The 24,068-nt window shown below is 41.6% G+C and overlaps 1 protein-coding gene across 4 annotated transcripts in view; it reads right to left on the bottom strand.

Annotated features, from left to right (window-relative positions):
• Positions 1–24,068, bottom strand: part of TNFSF4 (TNF superfamily member 4) — a 304,021-nt gene that overhangs the window by 202,376 nt on the left and 77,577 nt on the right. The gene's annotated exons all lie outside the window — the stretch shown is intronic.

Below are 24,068 nucleotides of genomic sequence, written 5' to 3'. Positions count from 1 at the left end.
ACATATTGAAAAGTCTTTTCTCAATAGCAAAGACTTGGAACCAACCCAAATGTCCATCAATGATAGAATGGATAAAGAAAATGTGGCACTATGGAATACTATGCAGCCATAAAAAAGGATGAGTTCATGTCCTTTGCAGGGACATGGATGAAGCTGGAAACTATCATTCTCAGCAAAGTAATACAGGAACAGAAAACCAAACACCGCATGTCCCCACCCAAAGGTGGGAGTTGAACAATGAGAACACATGGACACAGGGAGGGGAACATCACACACCAGAGCCTGTTAGGGGGTGGGGGTCTAGGGGATGGATAGCATTAGTGAGAGGTGAAGCCAGCTGGGCTTCTGGGTTGGGTGGGGACTCAGAGAACTTTTCTGTCTAGCTAAAGAATTGTAAACACACCAATCAGTGCTCTGTGTCTAGCTAAAGGTTTGTAAATGCACCAATCAGTGTTCTATGTCTAACTAAATGTTTGTAAATGCACCAATCAGCACTCTGTAAAACAGACCAATCAGCACTCTGTAAAATGGACCAATCAGCAGGACATGGGTGGGGTGAAATAAGGGAATAAAAGCTGGCCACCTGAGCCAGCAGCTGCAACCAGCTCAGGTCCCCTTCCACACTGTGGAAGCTTTGTTCTTTCGCTCTTCAAAATAAATCTTGCTTCTGCTCAATCTTTGGGTCCACACTACCTTTATGAGCTGCAACACTCACTGCAAAGGTCTGTGGCTTCACTCCTGAAGTCAGTGAGACCACAAACCCAGAGGGAGGAACAAACAACTCCGGACGCACCACCTTTAAGAGCTGTAACACTCACTGCGAGGATCTGTGGCTTCACTCCTTAAGTCAAGCTAGACCATGAACCCATCAGAAGGAAGAAACTCTGGACACATCTGAACATCTGAAGGAACAAACTCCAGACACACCATCTTTAAAAACTGTAACACTCACTGCGAGCGTCTGTAGCTTCATTCTTGAAGTCAGCAAGACCAAGAACCCACCGGAAGGAACCAATTCCAGACACATTTTGGCAACCACAAATGTACAATCACCAAGCGGTGAGTACCATTGGACCCCTTTCACTTGCTATTCTGTCCTATTTTTCCTTAGAATTTGGGGGCTAAATACAGGGCACTTGTTGGCCAGTTAAAAGTGACTAGCACGGCCGCTGGACTAAAAACACGAGTGTCAGGCTTTCTGGAAAAGGGCTCTCTAACAACCCCCGAACCAGATTGCACTTTCCCTATACTTCTGCGCTGAGCCAAGGGTCGACAGAGAGGAAGGCCATTCAGCTCTGGGGTCCCGACAACAAGTTGGATGACCCTGCAGCCATGAGTGGAACTCTCAAAGTCACGACGCCCAAGCGAGACTAGCCCATCTATCCTATCTATCCTGACCCTTGCCTCCTGGGTCCTAATGCTTGTCAGACAAACTTCCTCTTGCCTCTCTTCTCTGAGGATAGTCCCACTTCTAAAAACCACTCTCTGTCTCTGGTGCTTTTCTAGTTTCTCCTACAAGAATGATTTCTCTCCAGGACTCTATTCCCTTCTTTAGGCACCTGGGCTCACTAACCAGAAAGACACAATTTTTGCCCAAAGCCCTGCCAGGGTGGGGCACTATCTTATCTGGAATTTTAGGATCCCTCCTCAGACTAGCAGGCCTAACCTCAGAAATGGTATCTTTCCTATTCATATAAGTGAGGACAAAAGCCTTCACTCTTCCAACTCTGGAGATCCCTCCCCTCCCTCAGGGTATGGCCCTCCACTTAATTTTGGGGGCATAACATCTTTATAGGACATGGTTAAAGTCCCAATACTAACAGGAGAAAGCTTATGACTCTAACAGATTTTCGAGAATGTGTCAGTAAGGGCCACTAAATCCAATTTTTCTTGGTCCTCTTTGTGGTCTAGGAGGACAGGCAAGGGTGCAGGTTTTCGAGAATGCATCAGTAAGGGCGACTAAATCCGACCTTCCTCGGTCCTCCTTGTGGTCTAGGAGGAAAACTAGTGTTTCTGCTGCTGTGTCAGTGAGTGCAGCTATTCTGATCAGCAGGGTCCAGGGACCGTTGCGGGTTCTTCGGCAAGAGGTGTTTCTGCTACTGCATCAGTGAGCACAACTATTCTGATCAGCAGGGTCCAGGGACCATTGCAGGTTCTTGGGCAAGAGGTGTTTCTGCTGCTGCATCCGTGAGCACAACTATTCTGAACAGCAGGGTCCAGGGACCATTGTGGGTCCTTGGGCAGGGGGAGAAACAAACAAACCAAAACCACGGGCGGTTTGTCTTTCAGATGGGAAACACTCAGGCATCAACAGGCTCACCCTTGAAATGTATTCTAAGCCATTGGGACCAATTTGACTCACAAACCCTGAAAAAGAGGTGGCTCATTTTTTTCTGCACTACGGCTTGGCCCCAATATTCTCTCTCTGATGGGGAAAAATGGCCACCTGAGGGAAGTATAAATTACAATACTATCCGGCAGCTTGATCTTTTCTGTAAGAGGGAAAGCAAATGGAGTGAAATACCTTATGTCCAAGCTTTCTTTTCATTGAGGGAGAATACACAACTATGCAAAGCTTGCAATTTACATCCCACAGGAGGACCTCTCAGCTTACCCCCATATCCCAGCCTCCCTATAGCTCCCCTTCCTATTGATGATAAGCCTCCGCTAATCTCCCCTGCCCATAAGGAAATAAGCAAAGAAATACCCAAGGGACCACAAGAACCCCCCCCTCCCCCCCCCCGCAGGCTATCATTTATGTCCCCTTCAAGCTGTAGGGGGAGGGGAATTTGGCCCATCCCGAGTACATGTCCCCTTCTCCCTCTCTGATTTAAAGCAGATCAAGGCAGACCTGGCGAAGCTTTCAGATGATCCTGCTAGATATACAGATGTCCTACAGGGTCTAGGGCAAACCTTCAATCTCACTTGGAGAGATGTCATGCTATTGTTAGATCAAACCCTGGCCTTTAATGAAAAGAATGCGGCTTTAGCTGCAGCCTGAGAGTTTGGAGATACCTGGTATCTTAGTCAAGTAAATGATACAATGACAGCCAAAGAAAGGGACAAATTCCCTACCAGTCAGAAAGCCGTCCCCAGTATGGATCCCCACTGGGACCTCAACTCAAATCATGGGGACTGGAGTCTTAAACATCTGCTGACTTGTGTTCCAGAAGGACTAAGGAGAATTAGGAAGGATTGAGTGTGCCCAGGGCAAGCGCCAGCTCATGTCATCAGACTCACTGAGCGCCGGGTACGTTTGACCATTGAGGGCCAGGAAATTGACTTCCTCCTGGACACTGGCGTGGCCTTCTCAGTGTTAATCTCCTGTCCCAGATGACTGTCCTCAAGGTCCGTTACTATCCGAGGAATCCTGGGACAGCCTGTAACCAGGTATTTCTCCTGCCTCCTCAGTTGTAATTGGGAGACTTCGCTCTTTTCACATGCATTTCTTCTTATGCCTGAAAGTCCCACACCCTTATTATGGAGGGACATATTAGCCAAAGTTGGAGCTATTATCTACATGAATATGGGGAACAAGTTACCCATTTGTAGTCCCCTGCTTGAGGAGGGAATCAACTCTGAAGTCTGGGCATTGGAAGGACAATTCGGAAGGGCAAAAAATGCCCACCCAGTCCAAATCAGGCTAAAAGACCCCATCAGTGTAATTACACCCTACAACTTCAAGCCCCAGCTGATCATAGTAACTTCTGAGTCACCCGAACAGCTCCATTCAGATGACTTGTCCGCTTCTCAGGGCCTCCAAAAATCATCGTCTCCTCCCTGCTTAACAAACAGTCCAGGTTTTGTAATGGCAAACATACTCCCTGCATGACCATTCACCCCTGGGACACGCTGCAGCAGCGTCCCCACCACTAGTGAATGCTTCCTCATCCCCTCTTTCAATCACTCTCTCAAATGGTTCCTAGTAGATACAGAACAATTTTTTCTCCAACGGGAAAACAGAACACAGGGAGCCACTCAGTTTTCTCCCAACGCCCCTTTCCAGCCACCCACCGGAGCTACCTTGGCAAGTACTCTAGGAATATGGGGAAAAGAAAACAACAAACTCACCCACCTTTTTTAACATACACAACCAGTTCTGTCTACCCAGCTAAGGTATATTCTTCTTATGTGGAACGTCGACCTATATCTGCCTCCCCACTAACTGGACAGGCATCTGCACCTTAGTTTTTCTAAGTCCCAACATTAACATTGCCCAAGGAAATCAGACCCTATCAGTACCCCTCAAAGCTCAAGTCTGTCAGCGCAGAGCCATACAACTAATACCCCTACTTATAGGGTTAGGAATGGCTACTGCTACAGGAACCGGAATAGCCAGTTTATCTACTTAATTATCCTACTACCACACACTCTCAAAGGATTTCTCAGACAGTCTGCAAGAAATAATGAAATCTATCCTTACTCTACAATCCCAAATAGACTCTTTGGCAGCAGTGACTCCAAAACCGCCGAGGCCTAGACCTCCTCACTGCTGAGAAAGGAGGACTCTGCACCTTCTTAGGGGAAAAGTGTTGTTTTTACACTAACCAGTCAGGGATAGTACGAGATGCCACCCGACATTTACAGGAAAAGGCTTCTGAAATCAGACAATGCCTCTCAAACTCTTACACCAACCTGTGGAGTTGGGCAACATGGCTTCTCCCCTTTCTAGGTCCCATGACAGCCATCTTGCTATTACTTGTCTTTGGGCCCTGAATTTTTAACCTCCTTGTCAAATGTGTTTCCTCCAGGATCAAGGCCACCAAGCTACAGACGGTCTTACAAATGGAACCCCAAATGAGCTCAACTAACAACTTCTACCAAGGACCCCTGAACCAACCCATTGGCCTTTTCACTGGCCTAAAGAGTTCCCCTCTGGAGGACACTACAACTGCAGGGCTTCTTCTTCACCCCTATCCAGCATGAAGTAGCTACAGCAGTCATTGCCCAATTCCCAACAGCAGTTGGGGTGTCCTGTTTAGAGGGGGGATTGACAGGTGAAGCCAGCTGGGCTTCTGGGTCGGGTGGGGACTTGAAGAACTTTTCTGTCTAGCTAAAGGATTGTAAACACACCAATCAGTGCTCTGTGTCTAGCTAAAGTTTGTAAATGCACCAAGCAGCACTCTGTAAAAATGCACCAATCAGTGCTCTGTGTCTAGCTAAAGGTTTGTAAGTGCACCAATCAGTGCTCTGTGTCTAGCTAAAGGTTTGTAAGTGCACCAATCAGTGCTCTGTGAAATGGACCAATCAGCAGGACGTGGGCAGGGTGAAATAAGGGAATAAAAGCTGGCCACCTGAGCCAGCAGCAGCAACCTGCTCGGGTCCCCTTCCACACTGTGGAAGTTTTGTTCTTTTGCTCTTCACAATAAATCTTGCTGCTGCTCACTCTTTGGGTCCACACTACCTTTATGAGCTGTAACACTCAATGCGAAGGTCTGCAGCTTCACTCCTGAAGTCAGCAAGACCACAAACCCACCGGGAGGAACAAACAACTCCAGACGCACCACCTTTAAGAGGTGTAACACTCACTGCAAAGGTCTGTGGCTTCACTCCTGAAATCAAGCTAGACCACGAACCCACCAGAATGAAGAAACTCTGGACACATCTGAAGGAACACAGTCCGGACACACCATCTTTAGGAACTGTAACACTCACCGTGAGGGTCCACAGCTTCATTCTTGAAGTCAGCAAGACCAAGAAACCACCAGAAGGAACCAATTCCGGACACATTAGGAGAAATACCTAATGTAGATGACGGGTTGATGAGTGCAGCAAACCACCATGGCATGTGTATACCTATGTAACAAACCTGCACGTTCTGCACATGTATCCCAGAACTTAAAGTATAATTTTTTTAAAATACCATGAAAAAGAAAAGTCTTCCCCAGGTGATTCCAGTGTGCAGCTAGGACTAGGACCTTTAACCTACAGTGTTCCTCTTCAAATACTTGACTGATTCCTATTCTTTTTCACAATCCACAGTGATCAGCATTTCCTAAAGTGGACCTTTCCCTGCCTGCCTGGACTATGTCATATCTACCATATCACCTACCCTCAGAGCCACTATGCACCACTCCTTCATGATTGTAATAGCTAGCATTTATCAAGGCCTTAATATGGGTGGGGCACCATTCTAAGAGATTTACTGTTTTCACACACACACACACACACACACACACACACACACACAAAGGTGCATCAAAACTAAGAAGTGAGCAGCTAAAATTTTGCATCTTTGCAGAACAAAATCAATGGCAATTACCTTTTTAAAAAACAAACTTGAGCTCTGGTACTCTGCTTGGGATCTCTGTTTGACACTGTTTCATGCTTTCATCTTAGTTATCCCCAACATACGTTGGGAGATGAAATCTTGTCATTCCAAGTATTAGGTGCAGGAGGTCAGGAGTGGGGGGATCTAATTAGCTGCTAGTGAGTAGAAGCCAAGGATGTAACTAAACATCTTACTATGTTGCTAAACACCTTACAGCCCCTGCCACAACAAAGAATTCTTTGCCCAAAATAGCAATCTATGCTGAGGTTGAAAAACTGTCTACATAAATAAAAGTGCATGTGTTCAGTACAGAGAAATAGGACTTTACATCAGTAATGTTTATTGAGTAGAGGTAGTAGACCAACCAAATTTTGTGAATAGCTTATTTAGTATCATTTAAACCAAGATCCATTAACATTTTTAAAATTTTACTTTATCATACTTAACAAACAAAAAGATCAAAATGGAAAAAGCTGATTTGTCTGTCTGTGGTTTGTATAGCTTGGGATTCATTCATTCACATATTGAAGATTACCTCATTTCCTTTTCAGATTCTGGAAAGAGACACTGTGGTTTTGGGAATATCTGTTTGAATATTAAACCAGTTATTCTCAGAAAGAATGGAACAATGCTCTGAATAAGAAAATCTTGAATTCCCACAGAGAATTAAGCAATTTAATCATACTGTAGATTTTTTTTTCAGATCAACAGTGTTAAAACAGATTCTTCAAAGAGGCAATTTATGGAGAAAACCAGGGACTGGGACCACAGGGGCAGAGATTCAAGTCCTCATTCAATCACTTCCCAGCTATGTTGTCATGAGCATATTATTTACCCCTTCAGAACTGAGTTTCCAGCCGTATAAAATGAGGATCAAAATGCCTACCACTCAGGAATAATTTGAGGATTTAATGAGGTGATATTAATAAATCAACTGGCACACAGTGGAAAGATAGCAAATGACAACTTATGTTGCTATCGTCATCATGATGACCATCATCATCTTCTTTACCCCCCATTTTCTGGTAGGTGTGGGGATATTAGCCACTTCATGTAAGTCAAAGCAAGTAGAAAACGAGTTGATGCATTTGACATTGCTTACACTTAACTGGTTTTCAGTACATTCATTCATTGAATAAATATTTATTGCATGCTAAAGGGTGTGAGGAACTGCTCCATCAGTGTAAAGATCAGCAAATATCCCTACCCTGGTGATACTCACATTTTAGAAGGGGGAGATAGAAAATAAATGATAAACACAATAAATAAAGTAGCATATTAGTTGATGATAAGTACTATGGAAAGAAATAAAAAGTACATTTCTAGTTCTAGATCCCTGAGGAATTGCCACACTGACTTCCACAATGGTTGAACTAGTTTACAGTCCCACCAACAGTGTAAAAGTGTTCCTATTTCTCCACATCCTCTCCAGCACCTGTTGTTTCCTGACTTTTTAATGATTGCCATTCTAACTGGTGTAAGATGATATCTCATAGTGGTTTTGATTTGCATTTCTCTGATGGCCAGTGATGATGAGCATTTTTTCATGTGTTTTTTGGCTGCAAAATACCATTTGACCCAGCCATCCCATTACTGGGTATATACCCAAATGACTATAAATCATGCTGCTATAAAGACACATGCACACGTATGTTTATTGCGGCATTATTCACAATAGCAAAGACTTGGAACCAACCCAAATGTCCAACAATGATAGACTGGATTAAGAAAATGTGGCACATATACACCATGGAATACTATGCAGCCATAAAAAATGATGAGTTCATGTCCTTTGTAGGGACATGGATGAAATTGGAAACCATCATTGTCAGTAAACTATCGCAAGAACAAAAAACCAAACACCGCATATTCTCACTCATAGGCGGGAATTGAACAATGAGATCACATGGACACAGGAAGGGGAATATTACACTCTGGGGACTGTGGTGGGGTGGGGGGAGGGGGGAGGGATAGCATTGGGAGATATACCTAATGCTAGATGACGAGTTAGTGGGTGCAGCGCACCAGCATGGCACATGTATACATATGTAACTAACCTGCACAATGTGCACATGTACCCTAAAACTTAAAGTATAATAAAAAAAAAAGAAAAGAAAAAAAATTAAAAAAAATAAAAGAAGGTGTATTCTACAAAAAAAAAAAAAGAAAAGATATAAAAAGTACAGTAGAGTAAATGAGATCGGGAGAAGCAGGTCAAGGTCAGCCCCACTGGGAATAAACATTTGTGTGTGTTGGGGGAGAACAAAGGTTGTTAAAGGTATTCCCAAGAGCAGTACACAATATTGTTCTCACCTTCTTTAGAGTTACTATAGTAGCTCTAAAGCAAAAAACACATTTATTTTATAAAAAGCACCAAATTCTAGGAACCATCCTTGCCCTCCCCCACCGCATGATTCTCTTCATGACCCTGACCCCCTCTTCCAGCACCAGAGCATATGCAGTGGTCTTCCCTCTACCAGTGGTGGTTCCTGACAGTCTGCTAAGGATTCTGGAAGTGCTACTGCAAATTTAGAGAAAAAAAAAGCGATGAAACAAATTTTTAATATACAACTTACAGAAATCTTGCCATATTCTTTTTTTCAAATGTTCCAACAAGGTGCATATACACTATAAGGGCTGCACATGTCATGTCACTGCTACTAACAATCAATCAACTGAGACCCATTTTTTCTCATGAATATGTTCTTATATTTATGTGCTACTACTTACCTATGTTAAATATAAATTTTTAATATCTCTACTCTGTTGCCTTATATCCCAATTCATAAAAATGGGTATATAGTTCAAATATGGTTTTAGTGTAGTCATAGTGCTGAAATCAGCATCATAAATGATATAACTCAAAATAAGTGGAAGCATAAATAGCAAACAGGACTCTAGTACTAATTTTTTTAAGTAAATCTGCATTTGCTGGGATAAATGACTCTGTGGGTAAAATGATTTTTCCCAGGCAGCTAAAAATGGAAAGTATAAACAGGAAGTAGGACAATGAATCCTTTATTCAAACAATGAATTTTATTGGGTTCTTGATGCATTTATCTCTGGCCCTAATTATACCAATTATTATGAAATTTTACCAACTAGTGGCATGAGGTCATCAAAACTTTTCCAACAATCTCCAAACACCAGTGAATTGTTTTCATAACAAGGGCAAATACTGCCTTCTAGGAAGAAAGCATTATTTTAACCCTAAAGACAGAGAAAAGAAAAAACTATAAGAAATATTATTCAAAGTTGCAACCCTCTTAGCAAAAAACAGGTGCAGGTCACTCTATAGCTAAAAAGGTTAATAACAGCCACAAAATTAGTGATGATGTTATACTCAGAGAGAAAGCACAGCAAGCCATTGACACAATTTCTGTAATGTTAGGGGCATCCAGCAGCAATTGTTATTACATGAACAAGCTAGTAGAGATTTTGTGTTACGCCTGTAATCCCAGCACTTCTGGAGGCCGAGGCAGGTGGATCACTTGAGCACAGGAGTTCGAGACCAGCCTGGCCAACATAGCAAAACCCTGTCTCTACTAAAAATTACAAAAATTAGCCAGGTGTGGTGGCACATGCCTGTAATCCCAGCTTCTTGGGAGGCTGAGGCACGAGAATTGCTTGAACCTGGGAGACAGATGTTTCAGTGAGCCATGATGATCATGCTGCTGCACTCCAGCCTGGGCAACAGAGCAAGACTCTGTCTCAGAAAAAGAAAAAAAAAAGAATTTATCATCAGAAGGGTAGCAAAACTTAAAGATTTGGAAAATTCTCACCTGGTCATGTAAAGAATGAAAAGGTGTATTAGGAAGAGAACACTAGGGTATGGCCAGGTCACCGTTTGATAAGGATATTAGTATGGGTGGACAGAAGTCAAATGTTATTCATCAAGACAAGGGAAAAAGGACCCCAAGGGCATTTCAGAGATCTTCAAAGCTGCCATTTGCATCACAGGCCCAGAGTGTCCATGGGCCTCGAGGACCGTGAAGGCAGAACAGTGGCAAGTGAGGGGCCCAGGGTGCCTGTGGGGCCTTGGGGCTCATGCCCAGGGCTACCTCAAGTCTCTGTTCCCCACATTCTGCTGCAATGCTCCTCAACTGCCCTACCTGTGGCTCAAGTGGGCCCAGAGGTGGCTTAGACCACTGCTCTAGAAAGCACAAGTGGTAAACATTGGCAGTGTCTGTGTATGTCAACTCTGAAAGTGCACGGAGTGCAAGAGCTATGAAGTCACAGCTACCTCCACCTAGATTTCAAAGGATGCCTCAGAAAGCCTCAAGGCCCAGGCAGAGAACAGCTACCACAGAAATCCCCCAACCAAGGCAATGTCCAGTAGAGTTGTGAGGTCACAGCCACTGCAGAAAGCCCTCATTAAGGCAATGCCTAGTCGAGCCATGGGAGTGGGGCCACAGCAGACAGTCCCCACTAGGTCAATGTCCAGAGAGCCACGGGGTTGGGGCCACCACAGAGAGCCCCCACTGGGGTAATGCATAGTGGGATCAGGGCTGCCCTTGAGACCTGTAGAGCCATCAGCATGCAACATCAGCCTGAGAGAGCTGCAGGCATCTGACTCCAACTCCGAGAGAAGCTGTGTGAGCTGCACCCTGTGAAGTCATGGGGATGGACCTGCCTGAAGCCTTGGGAGCCCAATCCCCACCCCAGTGTGTTCAGAAGACGGGATATGGAGTCAATGATTATTCTCAAGCCTCAAGATTTAATGTTGTTTGTCTTACTGGGTTTTGAACTTATTTGGGACCTATTACTCCTCCCTTCTTTCCTATTTCTTCCTTTGGGAATGGAAATGTCTGTCCTACTTGTATTTTGGAGACACCTAACTTGATTGATTTCGCAGGTTTACAGCTGGAAAGCAATTTGCCTCAGGATGAAACACACCTTTGATTCTCAGCCATGTTTGATATTGATGATACTTAGATGAGGCTCTGGACTTTAGACTTTTGAGTTGGTGCTGGAATGAGTTAAGATGTGTGGGCTATTGGGATGCAATGAAGGTATTTTGTATGTGAGAAGGGCATGAATTTTGGAGAACCAGCAATGAAATGTTGTGATTTGCATGTTTGTGTTCCCTTCAAAATTCATGTTGAAACTGAATCCCCAATGCAACAGTATTAAGAGGTGGAACATTTAGGAGGTGATTAGGCAATGAGGGCTCCACCGTCTTGGATGGGACTAATACTTCATAAAAGGGCTAGAGGGAATGGCCAGCCTTTCCCCCACATGAGGACACAGCATTCAAGGTACCATCTTGGAAGGAGAGCAGCCCTCACCAGACACTGAACTTGCCAGCACCTTGATCTTCAACTTCCCAGCCTCCAGAACCGTAAGAAATAAATTTCTATTATTTATAAGCTATCTAGTCATAGGTATTTTGTTATAAAGCAAAGATGCATTAAGGCAGAGGGAACATGCTTATGTTTTTGAAAGACAGGTTGAGTTAAGAGATTCCTTCCTGAAACTGATAGTCAATTGAGATCATTGCTGTATTTTCAAGTGCCTCAGTCAGCTGTATGTTCAGAGTCCTAACTAGCCTGAAATTATCCCTCAGGGCTAAAATATCAGGTTTTTAGAGCTGAGAAGAAGATATTTTTAAATTTTTAATTGAAATATGGTAAAAAAAATTGTTCATTAACCATTAACTTTATTCATATATCAAGAAAAGAAACCTATTTCATATTACTGAGCATATTTTAAAGCCATAAAATACCTTATTCTCACACTAAAAAAATGATTTTCAGAGTTGAATGAAAGTGAAGGATGGATTGGAAAACCATTCAGAGTCCAGCTTTTGAGAGTGATGTGCTCTAGAGTTGGACATTCTGAGATTCTAATGGTTGCATGATATATGACACTTTACTGAACTTCTCTAAGTCTGTTTTCTCTTTTGTAAAGTGAAGAAAATAATAGCACCTTTCACATTGGTTCAGGAAAAGATTAAACAAGAGAAAACATCTAGAATTCTTGACACACTGCCTGGCATATAGTAAGCACTCAATAAATGCTAAATATAATAAATAGTTATATATTAGTTTCCCTTCTAAAGCTGGAGATAGTATTATTGACATCAAAACTGTGGTACACTTGTTCCATACCAACCTTCAATTGCTTTTCTTTTTGCCTTCCAGAAAGCCTGAAAGACAGCACCTTTAAATGTGTACATTTATATATGCATATGCATGTTATGTATGTTTGTGTCTATGTACTTTGCATGTATTTTTGACACAGTGGCCCATGCACAAGGTATAGAATTCAAACAGATTTTATAGCAGCATTTCTGAAAGTATAGTCCAGGGCCCTCACAGGGTTCCCAAGACCCTTTCCATGGGTCCACAAGGTGAAAGTATGTCCATAATAAGGCTAAGATGCTATTTGCCTTTTTCACTCTAATTGTCTCAAAATTGCACAATAGTGTTCTTCAGAGGCACCATGATGTGTGATATCACAACGGACTGGATGCAGCAGCAAATATGAGGATCCAGCTGTCTCTCCTAATCCAGACATTAAAGAGATTTATAAAAATGTCAAACAATGCCACTCTTTTCACTAGTATTTGTTTTACAAAATATAATTATTTTTCATGTAAAATGTTAACAAATAATGGGTTTATTATTGCTATTTTTAATGAATCTGTAAATACATATTTTTCAGATTTCTGTGTCAATTTCTAATACAGTAAACATTGATAGGAATTTTACTCACATAAACAAAAATTCTTGGGCCTCTTTAGTGACTCTTAAGAGTTAAAGGAGCCCCGAAACTAAAAAGTTTCAGAACTACTGACATACAGTGAGAAATAAGTCTCTCTCCCAATCCTAACTATCCCCTAGGCAAACAGTTTCTCTCTTTAGAGGCAACCACTGTTACCAGTTCCCTGTATGTTATGTGCATATATAATTATGTGCATTACATATTTTTTCTTTTTACAAATGGTAGTATATTAGGTACACTAACTGAGAATTTAAAATAGGAAAAACTAAAGCTATCATCATTTAATTACACTTTCCAACTCTTCCTTTTGCTGTACACTCTTGAAAACATGCTGCATGTTTTACCTTCCAGATATCACTGAGGCATTCAGGACACCCACATTTATTTAGATATCTAGCAGCCAATGACAGGGTAAGAGAAATCAATATCATGTCTATGACTACCAGAAAATTTCATTTTTAACTTTTCTTAACATCACTTTATCTTTGAACTAATAAAATAGTTCTAAATATGTTAAATATCTAAATAATTCTCTCCTCTTTCAGAGTCTGAAAACCATTCTCTTTATTTCTTTTTCCTTTTTTTCTTTCTTGTTACTCCTCTGAGATCCCCCACAAATGAGATCTCCCATTTTTGTCATCTATATATGAGAGTTGCAGTGAAGGGCCTCCACATACACATATACAAAAACATACAAGCAAGCCTGACTTTATAATATAGCACGGATCAGAACAGAAATGTATAAAAGTCACCTTAGAGAATGAAGATCTTCTAGTCCAATATAACCCAAAAAGATGTATTCATTTATCCAAAGAAAGAATCTCTTTTTAACTATTTCTGGTGCACTCTTCTTTATTCATAAACTTTCTAACTTACTGATTTTAACTAAGTTGCTGATTCTCTTTTTAGCTGCATCTAATATGCTCCATAACTCTTCCTTTGAGTTTCTAATGTCAGTGACTACTATATTGTTCTAGAAGTTCTATTTGATTCTTTTTTCAAATCTACCTAGCTTCTTCTATTTGTTGAGCTTTGTTTCTCTTTTTTTATTCCTTCATTAATATATTTATTCATTTTGAACATAACTATTTTAAAGACTTGAATAATCCCAATATCTGAAATTCCTAGCAATTAATTCTGTGGATGTTTTGTTGGGCCTGGGTTAAGGGTAAGTCCTTCCAGAGAGATTTTGCGTATGCTACTACCAGATGTCCAAATATTTACACATATGGTAATTTCTTGGTTTGGATGTTATTAGAGCATGTGGACAATATAAATATGAACCTCAAAACCATGTGAGACTAGTACTATAGTTATACTACAGTACTAGTATAGTACTAGCATTCATTCCTTAAGAAACACTTTTCTTCAGGTCAGTGTCCAGCCAAAAGTAGTCATTTTCTAGTTCTCCCTGTTCACTACTGTTGCTGCCTTTGTAGGTCTCTATGCATTGGCATTTCAATTTCATTTCCACTGAACCTAAGGCCTTAGAAAGCCATTAAACCCCAAGCATTTGAGACCTACAACCTTTCCAAGTTTTCATTTTACCCTCAAGTTTTGGCCCTGGGATTTTTCCTTTCTTTTGTATAAATTCAACTATGCATTGAAAAGAATACTTGTTGTACTCTGTCTGGCATTTCTGGGTGTTTTGCACTGGAAGAGGTAATGGATAATCTAGTCCACCATACTGCATGAAATGGAAGTACTCATTATTCTTTGTTGTTCAAGTGTAGGTCACCTAAGACAAAACCAAATTTGTCCTCCAAATTATTTCCTCTTCTCAAACCTAAATCACTATATTTCTTCAACTTTGTAAGCAAGTGGAAAGACAGAATACCTTATTAATTGTATTATTAGCAACTTAATTTCAACATTCTGCTTCTTTTTTTTTTTTTCTTTTTTTTTTTTTTTTTTTTGAGATAGAGTTTCGCTCTTGTTGCCCAGGCTGGAATGCAATGGCACAATATCGGCTCACTACAACATCTGCCTCCCACGTTCAAGCGATTCTCCTGCCTCAGCCTCTCGAGTAGCTGGAATTACAGGTGCCTGCCACCACTCCAGGCTAATTTTTGTATTTTTAGTAGAGACAAGGTTTCACCATGTTGGCCAGGCTGGTCTCAAAATCCTGAACTCAGGTGATCCTCCTGCCTCAGCCTCCCAAAGTGCTGGGATTACAGGTGTGAGCCACTGCGCCCAGCCTTCAACATTCTTCTTTTATGAAAAACTATAAATTATGAAACTGGCCATGTTTTCCTCTTGCTTAATAAAGTGTGCATAACCACAGCAGACATGTTAAAAATCTGTATTCAACATTTCTATTCTCAGCCTTCAGACAATCATGCCATCAGCACATTCTTCCTCTGGTCCTTCCCCTATGCAGCACCCCACTTTATGGTCCCCTCCTTCTCCCTCTCCATGTCCCTATGCATCCCCATCTCCAGCTTCAAATTTCTCTTTCTTTCTTTCTCTCTCTCTCACGCACACTAGATTAGCTCTCTCTGATTATTTCCAAATGAATATATACAAATTCATCATATGTATGGCTTTCCCATTAGCATAGTCTATCTTTCTTAGAAAGCAAGAAAAAAAAAAAGTTTTTCCAATATTGGCTCAGCCCTATATTCTCAAGACTAGTTCCCATCCCCCTTAAATTCCTTAAGAGGTCTTAGACTGACACTGAATCCACTGTGACCCTGTTCATACTTGGTCTTGAGCTAGTAAATCATCTTCCTCTCCTCCCACCCCCTGAGAAAGTCAGTTTTATCTCCCTCTTCCTACATTTCTGATTCCTCCTCGATCTAAATCAGTCTAACCCTGCCACTCTGCCAGCTGGACAGTCTAAACTAATCTCTAAATGGAGGTGAGGACAACTAGCAATTACCATGAAATATATGTAGCAATCAGTGGCCTGACACTCAAGAGATCTCTAACTCTGGTTTATAGACCATGGAGCCTTCAAGGACAAAATTGAGAGGTTTTAGGGTGATTTTTATTATAAAAATAAAAAGCAGGACCTTGTAAACAAATACTTTACGTAAGCCAGAATGCTCAATCATCATGACCTTTAAATTCCATAAGTTACCCAAATGGACCTGCAAGCATTTATCTGAAAAATATCCTTAAATCTTTGGGGAATATTGGCTACAAACCCTGAGATAATACTAATTCCTGAAACCCATAATATCACTTTAGAATATGCCAGTCTGAGCAAAGGCTTATGAGAGTCAGGTGACAAATGGAGTTCTAACTCAATGTCACCTCAGAGTCGAAAGGCCTGCACTCTACTAGTAGCTCTGTGTCTAACTTGTTAACCCTGTGGGCCCCAATTTCCTCCTCTATCAAGTGAGGGTTAATGCCTAGCTCATAGAATTAGTTTAAGTATTAAATGTTTTACATAAAAATATTTCCAAATGTTAATAAATGTGAATAAACACAGTACTCTTCTTGCACAACCAAACCAAGTTTTACTAGTCAGTTTGAAGAAAGAAACCCAGAAAACGAAAAGGGAAAAAATGATTGTAGAGCCCTATCCCTACCCCCAAACAACTCTCTGCATTACATCATTATTTTTAGGATTAGAAGTAATAGATGTAAATTATAGTAGGCTGCCTGGCATTCACCAACTGGTAACTATTATTTGTATTACTAACAGCTTAAGTCCCAAGAATCTATTCATTTATTCATTGCTACTCATTGAGCACACATTTACTGAGAAATGATGCCAAAACATTTAGGTAAGTCCTTTGAGGAGAATATATATCTTTCTCAAGAAACTTATTCTTGGCATTTTAGAAGGCAAAATGTCAGACTTTCTTCAGATTAGACAAACAATATTAGAAAAGACCATCTATAATCACTAAATCAGGCAATTTGGATAGAAAACAGATTAGCAAAGGTAGGAGGAAAAGCCTTATATTTAGTATAATATTTAAAAATTACAGCTATACCATCTACAATTTCCAGCTATATATATAAAACACTGATGAATTGCCATTACAACTCCTTAAAGAAGGGGATTTTACTCCAAATAAAATTATTGAAATGGAAGCACAAGGCCATAAATTTTGGAATATTCTGTCTCCAGACCATTTTATTTTCCTAACCCAGAGCCTAAAGGGAATGAATGTTTGGTGGGTAGGGTGGGGGACAAAAGGATACAAGGGAGACGTGAACACTGAAGGAATCGAGGTGGAGTGGGGGCCTATATGTAGGCTTGGGTAGGAATGGAAGGGCTGAATAGCCAGAGACGTAGATGAGGGCACCAAGCTCCTAAAATGTGTGGAAAAGGATACCCAGATGTGGGAGCAAAATACAGAAAAGGAGCTGCAAGTCAAAAGTTCTGCTGAAAGCTCATTCTGCCTTCTATGTGTATCCCAGAAATCTACTTCACATGTCCTTGCTTCCTAACTCACTGCCAGAAACGTGTGAGTCATTCCTGACATTTTCTCACCCTCACTCAACATACTTTGTTATCTGCCACATCCGTAGTTCAGGAATCCATCATCCACCCAGCTCATCTGCCCTGCCTCACAACTGTCTCCTTGCCTCTGAACTTGCTCCTTTCGCCTTTTGCCACTTCCAGCCTATGACCATCCCAAATCACAAATCTGATCCATGTACCCCCATGGTAAGGTCCAAACCCCTTAACTGGGAACACAAGTTCAACTATTTATTCCTAGGAGCTCACAGCTGGCACCTTGAGATTCTGCTACACTTTGGTGTAAAGTTCTGTAGCACAATAGATGAGATTGCAAGAGCAGCATTTCTTAGAATTCATCCAAAGAAGATAAAAAATGCTATAGATTATACAGTTTTCCCATAGAATGATGATTTTAAGTAAATCATTTACAACTGAGACTATCTGTATATCCTTCCTGTAGTGGTTCACTTTCAAATGCAGTTCTTCCTGTGATCCACTATGGACACAAAATCCAGAATGTGCTATTAGCTGAGACATGTGAGAAACATCTGTACTTTCAATGAACTTATGCAATAAGCATCCCATACTGCATAACTTGCCATGATTATTGTTTCTTCATAGGACATTTGGCAATATTTTCCAATATTATTTCCTGACAAAGAAAAAAAGTTTTATTTAATTTCATGCCATTTTCCTTTGAATTATTATTTTAGCCATTTATATCTGCATTATTTCAGCAAGAAGGATATGCTTTTTATCCATGGTGTATAACTTTTTGTTTTTTGATATTACAAGCAAAAAATTTAAATCCAGGCACAGTGGTGCATGCCTGTAGTCCTATACGCTCAAGAGACTGAGCTGGTAGGATCCCTTAAGACCAGGAGTTCAAGGCCAGCCTGGAAACAGCAAAACTCCATCTTTAAAAAAACAAAAAACAAAAAAAACAACAAAAAAAAAACTAACATCACTCCTAAAAATATGTTCATGAGTTTGGTGAAATGTTAAGACTTGATCCTGACTTGAGGACTGCAGGACTTTAATATTGAAATGATTGTTTCATGTTCTAAGCACCTGTTGTCAAGGGTCTTGCTAATCAAGCTGGCCTCATGCTATTCTTACTTTATATTTCCAGATACTTTATTGTGATTGTCAATTTTATGTGTCAACTTGACTAGATACAGGGTGCCCAGATATTCGGCTAAACATTATTTCTGGGTATGCCTGTGAGAGTATTTACAGATGAGATTAGCGTTTGAATCTGTGGACTAAGTAAAGCAGATTGTCTTCCCAAATGAGGATTGGCATTGTCCAATCTATTGAGGGCATGAATAAAACAAAAGGTTGAAGAAAGGAGAATTCACCCCTTCTGCCTGACTGCTTGAGCTAGAACATCCGTTTTCTCCTGCCCTCGGTCTGAGACTTACACTATTATTTCCCCTGCTTCTGAGGTTTTCAGATGCAGATTCTATTACACCACTGGCTTCCCTGGCCTCTGAACTTATCCCTTTCAAGGTCCTTTGCCACCTCCAGTCTTTGTCCCAGGTCTGTAGCTTGCAGATAGCAGATCATGGGACTACTCACCCTCCACAATCATGTGAGCCAATTCCTCCCAATAAATCTTTTATATTTAGATAGATAGATAGATAGATAGATAGATAGATAGATAGATAATAGAGGAGATAGATAGATAGATAGATAGATAAAGATAGATGACAGATAGATAGATAGATAGATAGATAGATAGATAGATAGATAGATAGATAGATAGATGGCTATAAAGACATATTCTGTTTCTCTGGAGAACCTTAACTAATATAGATTTTGTTTGTTTCTGAGATTGGTTCTAAGGGAACAAAATGCTACAGATGAATTTTCTGAATTGGTTCCAGGGTTCTGGAATTGGCTCCCTAATTTGATTAGATTTGAAGATACTAATGACTATTTTCAGTAGTAAAGAGAGCACTGATAATTCATGGCATACTCTGGCAATAGAGATACACAAAATATCTGCATTGGATACTCCTAGTCAACCACTTATAAGCATCAAAAAAATGTGGTGACTGTGTATATAATATATATATATATATGGAGAGAGAGAGAGAGAAAATTTTGGGAAAACTGGTGACTATAATGAGGTTGGCTGTTTACACCTAATATTGCTGACCAAAATGGTGTAAGAAAAGGATTAATTCAGGAATTTGAACTCTCAGCTTGAGCACTGCATAAATGACTTAAAGGCTTCTATGTGTGCCCTGAAGGAAGCCATTATTTTCTAGAGCCAAAGAGCTGAGATTGCTGAAAATCAAAAACAGAATCTCATCTTGCAACTGGCTGAAATACAACACAAGTTAAACTACTAGCCTCACAGGGTGTCTACTGTTAAAGTGAGGACATAAAGTAGGAAAGTGTAGAATCTTATAAATTGGGATGGGGACAGGTGAGAAAACTTTGATGATGCTGGGAACACTGAGTTCCTAAATTCTAGTAGTTTTTTTTGCCAATAGAAGAGGCTCCCCCACTCCACAGCAGAACAGCCTTCCCACCCATAGTACAAGTGGCCTCCCAACAACCAGTGGTAGCACTTACCCACCCCCAGTGGGAGTGGCCTCTCCACCCCAATCAAAGGGATTAACCCTGAATTTCCTAGGAAGTTGTCATGCCACCACCCCAGGCAACTGTCTTGCAAGGCTGCTGATTCACCTCAGGACCCACCCTCACCACCTCTCTTTGCTTCTATACCTATAACTACATTTGTCCCAGTATGCCCTGAAAGGTGAGGTACAAAGTGTGACCCAAGAGGAGGTGTGCTACACTCCAAAACAACGACTTGAGTTTTCTCATTTATACAGTCACAAATCCAGGGAACAAAAGTGGAAATGCATATTAAAGGTTTGGAGCCAAGCACGGTGGCTCACACCTGTAATCCCAGCACTCTGGGAGGCCGATGTAGAAGGATCACTTGAGCCCAGGAATGCGAGACCAGGCTGGGCAACAAAGTGAGACCCCATCTCTATGAAAAAATTTTTAAAATTAGCCAGCATGATGATGCACACCTGTGGTCCCAGCTACTCAGGAGGCTGAGGCAGGAGGATTAACTGAGCCTAGGAGGTCAAGGCTGCAGTAGGCTATGTTCATACCACTGCACTCCAGCCTGGGCAACAGAGTGAGACCCTGCCTCAATACAAAAAAATACGGTTTGGGCAAATGGTGGAAAGAACATAAAGTTTAATGCAATCAAGTTTATTGATATGGGCTCACTAAGCAGAAATTCTGCATTAAATGTTGAGCTCAAGGAATTAGAAAGGGCTCTACATTTTTGTTGACTGATCAGCTGAAACATGGACCAAAAGTTGGCCCACAGTGAGGGAATTTATATATCACACCTGCATTGGTTTAACGTAGAGGAAGAGATTCAAGGGTTTAGGGAAATTGGAATCTTAGGGCGGATTTGTCATTTAAGGCCTGCTCATTCACACTGGGAGGGCCCAGAAGATAGACCTTTCACTAATACTGTGAGAAATAAATTTGTGAGAGGAGCCCTAGCATCCCTGAAAAGCCTTGTGATTGCTCTTCTCTGTAGGCCACACCTCACAGTGGAAGCTGCAGCCACTGAGTTAAGAATTAAATGCAGTGAGAGTAATTGGATCCTGGGTGGCAGGGGCCAAGCAGCAACACTTAACTGCCAAAGACAAGGTGGGCATGGTTACCATCATGGACAGCAGAGTCACAGCAGAAGGCTGAATAGTCTGACATATAAAACCTATGGCATTGGCTGGCTGATCACGGTGTTCCTAGAAGTAAAATAGGTAGTAAACCTAGTAAATTCTTACTTGATCTGGATAAGCAGAAAAGTTCTAGGTTAAGTGAACAAAGTCTAACCTGTATCATAAAAACAGAGAGCCAAACCCCTTCAACCAATTTCCAAACGAGATCGTTTTTGAATGAAGGGGAGGTCAGGTCCCCTTGAAGAAGGATCCTATTCACTACTTAAAAGTTATATTAATACACCTCCCCGCCTTATCCAAAGGGACCTTTGACCTTTTACCAAAGCAACTGTACATTGGGGAAAAGGAAATAATTGGACCTTTTCAGGACTACTGGACCCTGGCTCTGAACTGACACTAATTCCAGGCGACCCAAAATGTCACTGTGGCCCTCCAGTCAGGGTAGTGGATTATGAAAGTCAGGTGATCAGTGGAATTTAGCTCAGTTCATCTCATAGTGGGCCCTGAACTATTTCAGTGGGTCCCTGAAGCCATTCTGTGGTTATTTCCCCAGTTTTGGAATGCATAATTGAAACAGATATAGTCAGTAGCTGGCAGAACCTATAAACTGGTTCACTGACTTGTGAAGTGAGAGCTATCCTGGTGGGAAAGATCAAATGGAAGCCATTTGGAAAAGGCTTCCACTTTTCCCTAGGTTTACTACCTAGGAAAATAGTAAACCAAAAGCAACACAACCTTCCCAGAGGAATTGCAGAGATTTGCACCACCACTAAGATACTTCAAGGATGCAGGGGTAGTGGTACCCACCGAATCTCCATTCAACTCACCTATTTGGTCTGTGAAAAGACAGATGGGTCTTGGGGAATGACATAGATTATCATAAGCTTAACTAGGTGGTAACTCCAATTATAGTTACTATAACAGATATGTTTCATTGCTAGAACAAATTGACACATCTCTTGGTACCTGGTTTGCAGATATTGATCTGCCAAATGCCTTATTCTCCATATCTGTCCATAAGGCCAACAAAACCAGTTTGCTTTATTAAGGCAAGGTCATCAGTACAACTTCACTGTCCAACCTCAGGGGTCTGGTCTCTCCTCAGCCCTTTGTCATACATAACTTAGTTCTCAGAGATCATGGCACTTTCCCTTCCACAAGATATCTCACTGATCCATTACACTGATGACATTCTCTTTCACAAGATATCATACTGATCCATTACATTGAGGACCTAGTGAGCAAAAAGTAGATTCTACTCTGGGCTTATTGGTAAAACATTTGTGTGTCAGAGGATGGAAAATAAATTCAACAAAAATTCAAGGGCCTTCTACCTCAGTGATATTTCTTTTTTTTTTTTTTTTTTTTTTGTTCTCTTTTTGAGACAGAGTCTCGCTCTGTCACCCAGGCTAGAGTACAGTGGCATGATCTCGGCTTACTGCAAGCTCTGCCTCCCAGGTTCACACCATTCTCCTGCCTCAGCCTCCCAAGTAGCTGGGACTACAGGCACCCACCACCACACCCAGCTAAATTTTTTTGTATTTTTAGTAGAGACGGGGTTTCACCGTGTTAGCCAGGATGGTCTTGATCTCCTGACCTCGTGATCCACCCGCCTCAGCCTCCCAAAGTGCTGGGATTACAGGCGTGAGCCACCGTGCCCAGCCCTACGTCAGTGATATTTCTAGGGGTACAGTGGTATGGGAAACATCCAAACATCCCTTGCAAAGTGAAAGATAAATTCTTGCATCTGGCCCCTCATACAACCAAAAAAGAGGCACGATGCCTACTGGGCCTCTTTGGATTCTGGAGGCAACATATTCTCATTTTGGTGTGTTGCTCCAGACCCATTAACACTTGAGATTTTGAAGTAAAGCCCTGCAGTCCTGCACAGATAACTTCTGTCTTGTTGAGAAAGCTCTCGACCTCCTACTGAGCCTTAGTCAAGGCTGAACACTTAACTGTGGGTGACCAAATTACCATGTAGCCTGAGCTGCACATCATGAAGTGTTATCTGACCCAGCAAGCCATAAAGTTGGGTGTACACAGCAGCACTCCGTCATCAGATGGGAGTGATGTGTATGGGACTGGGTCTGAACAGGCCCTGAGGCACAAGTAAGTAATATGAAGAAATGGCCAAATATCCATGGTCCTCACCCCTGCTCTACTGCCCTCTGCCAACCTGCACCTATACCCTCATGCAAAGTTCCCTAAGAACAGCTGACAGATAAGAAGACCCAGAACTGTTTACAGATGATTCTGCATAATACACAGGCACCAACCAAAAGTGAACAGCTGCAGCACTACATCCCCTTTCTGGAACATCTCTGAAGGATACTGGTGAAGGGAAACAGTGGGCAGAACTTCAAGCAATGCAACTCGCTGTCCACTTTGCTTGGGAAGAGGAAAGGCCAGACATAGAAGTATACAGTAATTCATGATCTATGGCCACTGGTTTAGCTGGAAGGTCACTGACTTGGAAAAAACATGTTAGAAAATTGATGACAAAGAAATTTAAAGAAGTGGTCTGTGAACAGACCTCTCTGTATGGACAAAAAAAAAAAAAGTGAACATATTTGTGTCCCATGTGAATGTTCACCAAAGGGTGATCACAGCAGAGGGGTATTTTAATAATCAAATGGACAGGGTGACCTGTTCTGTTGATACCAGTCAGCCTCTTTCCCCAACCACCCCTGTCATCACCCAATGGGCTCATAAACAAGGTGGCCATGGTGGCAGGCATAGAGGTTATGCAAAGACTCAGCAACATAGACTTCCATCAACATTGACCTGGCTACAGCTACCACTGAGTGTCCAATATGCCAGCAGCAGAGACTCACATTGAGTTCCCATAATGGCACCATTCCCCAAGGTGATCAGATAGGTACCTGGTGGCAGACTGATTACACTTGATGGCTTCCATCATGGA

The sequence above is a fragment of the Pan paniscus genome, chromosome 1 (genome assembly GCF_029289425.2).
Source record: "Pan paniscus chromosome 1, NHGRI_mPanPan1-v2.0_pri, whole genome shotgun sequence".
Classification (NCBI taxonomy): domain Eukaryota; kingdom Metazoa; phylum Chordata; class Mammalia; order Primates; family Hominidae; genus Pan; species Pan paniscus.
Note: the sequence above shows the minus strand (reverse complement) of the source record. Positions and strands in the feature narration are given on the sequence as shown.